This window comes from Brassica rapa, chromosome A07, assembly GCF_000309985.2.
Source record: "Brassica rapa cultivar Chiifu-401-42 chromosome A07, CAAS_Brap_v3.01, whole genome shotgun sequence".
In the NCBI taxonomy this organism is placed as follows: Eukaryota; Viridiplantae; Streptophyta; class Magnoliopsida; order Brassicales; family Brassicaceae; genus Brassica; species Brassica rapa.
In genome coordinates this window covers 6,405,760-6,412,026 of record NC_024801.2, presented here as the reverse complement: position 1 = coordinate 6,412,026, position 6,267 = coordinate 6,405,760, and the positions used below count along the sequence as shown (strand labels likewise).

At 26.3% G+C, this 6,267-nt stretch overlaps 1 long non-coding RNA gene across 1 annotated transcript; it reads right to left on the bottom strand.

Moving 5' to 3' along the window:
- Positions 1-4,638: 4,638 nt before the first annotated feature.
- Positions 4,639-5,930, bottom strand: LOC117126566. The gene is made up of 2 exons (XR_004449182.1): positions 5,872-5,930; positions 4,639-4,838 (listed from the first exon to the last, which is right to left on the bottom strand). It is a non-coding gene; the product is annotated as an uncharacterized LOC117126566 (long non-coding RNA).
- Positions 5,931-6,267: the final 337 nt, after the last annotated feature.

Genomic DNA, 6,267 nt, shown 5'->3' with positions numbered 1-6,267 from the left:
ATAACAATAGATAGGAAATGTTCTTATCATATACATTATATATTAATGTTTTGTTTGTCAACATGGTTGGTTTGTTTGAGTATTTATTCAGTTATTATGGGAGGGGTAGTTCACAATACAATTATACATATATCAATAATTTCATTTACTTGGATTAATAAAATATGTAAATTTGGGTTCGGTTTAACATTTTTGTGCTTTTAATTTATTTTGAGATTTTATAGGTTTTTGTTATTCCAAAAATTTGATTTAATAACATCACTTTATATTATTGTTAACTATGCAAAAAAACCTTTATAAACTTAAAAAAACTCAGAAAATGTTTAAATCAAATTATTAGATAGTTACTAAACATATATAGGTCAATTTAAAAAAGGGAAAAAATGAATATAAGATTTCAAATCTAACCCTAAAAATACCAACAATACTATAACATATGTTACCAAACCCTAAACCAATAACTCATGAAGCAATCTACATTCACTCATCTATGTTGAAAATAATTCAATTTCAGATAAACAAAAATGTACATCATTGAAAAATGTTTATTATTACATGATTTCAAATTTGAACCCATGAAAATATTTTTTATAAAAATTTTAAATTATTTTTAAGATCTAATCCATGAGAAGGCTTTCTCTTAAAGACTTATGGAAGACTCCTGGAAGACTTATGGAAGACTTATGGAAGATTTTGATTTAGGCGGGAAACCTAAATTATTCCAAAATTTAGGCGGGAACCATAAATTCTACTAAAATTTAGGCGGGATGTATCTGAAGACTTTTTTTTAAGTCTTCTGTGAGTCTTTCAATCCTAAAATCAATTAACTATGCAAAAAACACTTTCTTAAACTTAAAAAAAAACTTAGAAAACGTTTAAATCAAGTTATTATATAATTACTAAACATATATAGGTCAATCTGAAAACGAAAAAAAATGAAGGTAAGATTTAAGAATCTAATCCTAAAGATACATACAATACTATAACATATGTTACCAAACCCTAAACCAATGACTCATGAACCAATATACATTTACTCATCTACGTTGAAAATAATTCAATTTTAGATGAACTAAATTTACATCATTGAGAAATGTTTATTATTACATGATTTCAAATTTGAACCCATGAAAATATTTTTTATAAAAATTTTAAATTATTTTTAAGATCTAATCCATGAGAAGACTTTCTCTTAAAGACTTATGGAAGACTCCTGGAAGACTTATGGAAGACTTATGGAAGATTTTGATTTAGGCGGGAAACCTAAATTATTCCAAAATTTAGGCGGAAACCATAAATTCTACTAAAATTTAGGCGGAATGTGTCTGAAGACTTCTTTTTAAGTCTTCTGTGAGTCTTCCAATCCTAAAATCAATTAACTATGCAAAAAAACACTTTCTTAAACTTAAAAAAAAACATAGAAAGTGTTTAAATCAAGTTATTATATAATTACTAAACATATATGGGTCAATCTGAAAACGAAAAAAAATGAAGGTAAGATTTAAGAATCTAATCCTAAAGATACATACAATACTATAACATATGTTACCAAACCCTAAACCAATGACTCATGAGCCAATATACATTCACTCATCTACGTTGAAAATAATTCAATTTTAGATGAACTAAATTACATCATTGAGAAATGTTTATTATTACATGATTTCAAATTTGAACCCATGAAAATATTTTTTATAAAAATTTTAAATTATTTTTAAGATCTAATCCATGAGAAGACTTTCTCTTAAAGACTTATGGAAGACTCCTGGAAGACTTATGGAAGACTTATGTAAGATTTTGATTTAGGCGGGAAACCTAAATTATTCCAAAATTTAGGCGGAAACCATAAATTCTACTAAAATTTAGGCGGAATGTGTCTGAAGACTTCTTTTTAAGTCTTCTGTGAGTCTTCCAATCCTAAAATCAATTAACTATGCAAAAAAACACTTTCTTAAACTTAAAAAAAAAACTTAGAAAGTGTTTAAATCAAGTTATTATATAATTACTAAACATATATGGGTCAATCTGAAAACGAAAAAAAATGAAGGTAAGATTTAAGAATCTAATCCTAAAGTTACATACAATACTATAACATATGTTACCAAACCCTAAACCAATGACTCATGAGCCAATATACATTCACTCATCTATGTTGAAAATAATTCAATTTCAGATGAACTAAATTTACATCATTGAGAAATGATTATTATTACATGATTTCAAATTTGAACCCATGAAAATATTTTTTATAAAAATTTTAAATTATTTTGAAGATCTAATCTATGAGAAGACTTTCTCTTAATGACTTATGGAAGACTCCTGGAAGACTTATGGAAGACTTATGAAAGATTTTGATTTAGGCGGGAAACCTAAATTATTCTAAAATTTTGGCGGGAACCATAAATTCTACTAAAATTTAGGCGGGATGTGTCTGAAGACTTCTTTTTAAGTCTTCTGTGAGTCTTCCAATCCTAAAATCAATTAACTATGCAAAAAAACACTTTCTTAAACTTAAAAAAAAAAAACTTAGAAAGCGTTTAAATCAAGTTATTATATAATTACTAAACATATATGGGTCAATCTGAAAACGAAAAAAAATGAAGGTAAGATTTCAGAATCTAATCCTAAAGATACATACAATACTATAACATATGTTACCAAATCCTAAACCAATGACTCATGAGCCAATATACATTCACTCATCTACGTTGAAAATAATTCAATTTCAGATGAACTAAATTTACATCATTGAGAAATGTTTATTATTACATGATTTCAATTTTTTACCCATCAAAATATTTTTTTATAAAATTATTTTTAAGATCTACTGAACGAGAAGACTTACAAAGAAGTCATCATAGATAAGACTTACAAAGAAGTCTTCTCTAACGGAGGGTTATAGTGGTAAAATTGAATATATGTTTTTTGTTTGTTCATAAGGGGACTGTTGTAATTTCACTAGGCTTTTGGGTTACTTTTGCATTTAATTGAATTTGGGGGTACACTTTTATATTCAAAATCAAGTTTTGAGTCATTTTTGGCAAATCCCCCATAAAAAAAAAACCACAATCTCATAGTTTATAAATGGAGGCTAAACACATTGAACATGACACACTAATGCCAAAACTACACAACACATGAATCTATAACAATAATATCCAACCTATTAAAATAGAGTCATATTTTTATCTAAATACACAAGTATATGTTAGACCATTCATTAGAAATTTAACTAAATATCCTAAAATTACTCATATATGATATTCTCCTAAGAAAAACAATATACATCTAAACAAAATACATCTAAACAATAACATTCCTAAGAAAAGATAAATATATTGTCATTAGGTAATTATCATTTGATTGTTTATCATATTTAATATCGACCATATTTTATATATTTCAGTAACTATTTTTGAAATTAAATATTATAGCAAAATTCTTTTTAAATTATCAAATTAATTTTTTAGATAAAACGAAATAAATAATATTTTATTGGTTGTAACATTTTATGTTTGATATTTTTAGTAAAAATAAAAACATTAAACTGAAATATAATATACTAAATAAAATAATATTTTAAAATATTGCGAAAATAATTGAATCAAGTCACATAAAAACATTTTGAGAATAAAAATTTCTAAACAAAGAAGCTAATAATTTTTATTTTATTAATTCATATAAAACTAATGTTTAAAATTAAACTATTAATATTGATGTTGCATTTTAAATAAATAAAAAAATACTTCATTAATATATGATTTGTACAATATCATCAAACAAATTTCAACAAATATAAATTTTCAAAATAAAAATTATATACATATAATTGATATTAAATATATATCTTTATAACATATTTTATATTTTGAATGTTAATTAAAAATATAAATATATCCGCACGGATGTGCGGATTAATATCTAGTTTAAAATTAAAGTATATAGTAATCTATTATTATAGTATATTTACTTTATAAATATTTATATTCGTGCATGAGCACGAAAAAATTACCTAGTAAATAAATTAAAAAGATAAAAGAAAAATGAAACCAAGTATAGTTAGAAAAGTTAAACCAAAAGGAGCTTCAACCACCGCCTTCAGCCGCCACCACCGGAGATGCTCCACCAGCCATTTTCCGCCTTCACACACACACACACACATTAAAAATAAAAACAAGAAAGTAATAAAATTTTCAACAAGATGGGACAAGTTAACACTTTTAAGGTGATGACTTCAAGTCTAAGCACCCCATAATACGCCTCATGAGTAGTTGGCTCTGCAAGAGATCATTAGAACCAAACGTGAATTTTGATGTCTTTTTGATGAGAGAAAAAAAAAGACATTAATTCACTTTCACAGCGAAACAGTACATGGTCATGGCCGATCAAGAGAAAAAGTTTCACAATACTACAAAATTGGTGGACTAACCACTATAAAATCGCTAATCTCTGGAAAAACAGAGATAACAAAGGTTCCAACCTCTTTGACCTTCATAATATGTTAATGAAGGATGCAACTAACTATGCATTAAAACAGAATTTTCATATTTTTTTTCAAAATCTATGTGTTAAACCCCAACGAAAATATTGAGTTTTTTCGGTAAATGTTCAATATACTGAAGCCTATGATCTTTAGTGTTATTTTAAATTTTCTAAACACATTATACATTTGTATTAATGTATATCAAACTCTATTTCATGGTAGATGGGCATCGTTTTATTTTTTTGTCAATTAATTTAGTAAAATTGCGTAATACTACTAAATTGGTGGACTAACCACTATAAAATCGCTATTCTCTAGAGCAACGGCGACAACAAAAGTTTCAAACGTCTTTGACCTTCATCATATGTCAGTGAAGGATGCAACTATGCATTAAAACATAATTTTCATATTTTTGAATTTTTCTCAAAATCTATGAGTAACCCCTACCAAAATATTGAGTTTTTCGGTAAATTTTCTATATACTGAAGCTTATGATCTTTAGTGTTGTTTTAAAATTTCTAAACACATACAAAATTTGTATTAATGTATATTAAACTCTCTTTCATGGTACATGGGCATCGTTATAATTTTTTTGTCAATTAATTTAATAAAATTTTAAAATACTACTAAATTGGTGGACTAACCACTATAAAATCGCTAATCTCTGGAAAAACGGAGATAACAAAGGTTCCAACCTCTTTGACCTTCATCATATGTTAGTGAATGATGCAACTATGCATTAAAACATAATTTTCATATTTTTCTCAAAATCTATGTGTTAAACCCCAACGAAAATATTGAGTTTTTCGGTAAATGTTCTATATAGTGAGGCCTATGATCTGTAGTGTTATTTTAAATTTTCTAAACACATTATACATTTGTATTATTGTATATCAAACTCTATTTCATGGTAGATGGGCATCGTTTTATTGTTTTGTCAATTAATTTAGTAAAATTGCGTAATACTACTAAATTGGTGGACTAAGTACTATAAAATCGCTATTCTCTAGAGCAACGGAGACAACAAAAGTTCTAAACCTCTTTGACCTTCATCATATGTTAGTGAAGGATGCAACAATGCATTAAAACAGAATATTCATATTTTTGAATTTTTTTCAAAATCTATGAGTAACCCCATACGAAAATATTAAGTTTTTCGGTAAATGTTCTATATACTGAAGCTTATGATCTTTAGTGTTGTTTTAAAATTTATAAACACATACTAAATTTGTATTAATGTATATTACATGGTACATGGACATCGTTATAATTTTTTTGTCAATTAATTTAGTAAAATTTCACAATACTACTAAATTGGTGGCCTAACCACTATAAAATCGCTAATCTCTGGAAAAAACGGAGATAACAAAGGTTCCAACCTCTTTGACCTTCATCATATGTTAGTGAAAGATGCAACTATGAATTAAAACAGAATTTTCATATTTTTCTCAAAATCTATGCGTTAAACCCCAACGAACATATTGAGTTTTTTCGGTAAATGTTCTATATACTGAAGCCTATGATCTTTAGTGTTATTTTAAATTTTCTAAACACATTATACATTTGTATTATTGTATATTAAACTCTATTTCATGGTAGATGGGCATCGTTTTAATTTTTTTGTCAATTAATTTAGTAAAATTGCGTAATACTACTAAATTTGTGGACTAACCACAATAAAATCGCTATTCTCTAGAGCAACAGAGACAACAAAAGTTCCAAACCTCTTTGACCTTCATCATATGTTAGTGAAGGATGCAAATATGCATTAAAACAGAATTTTC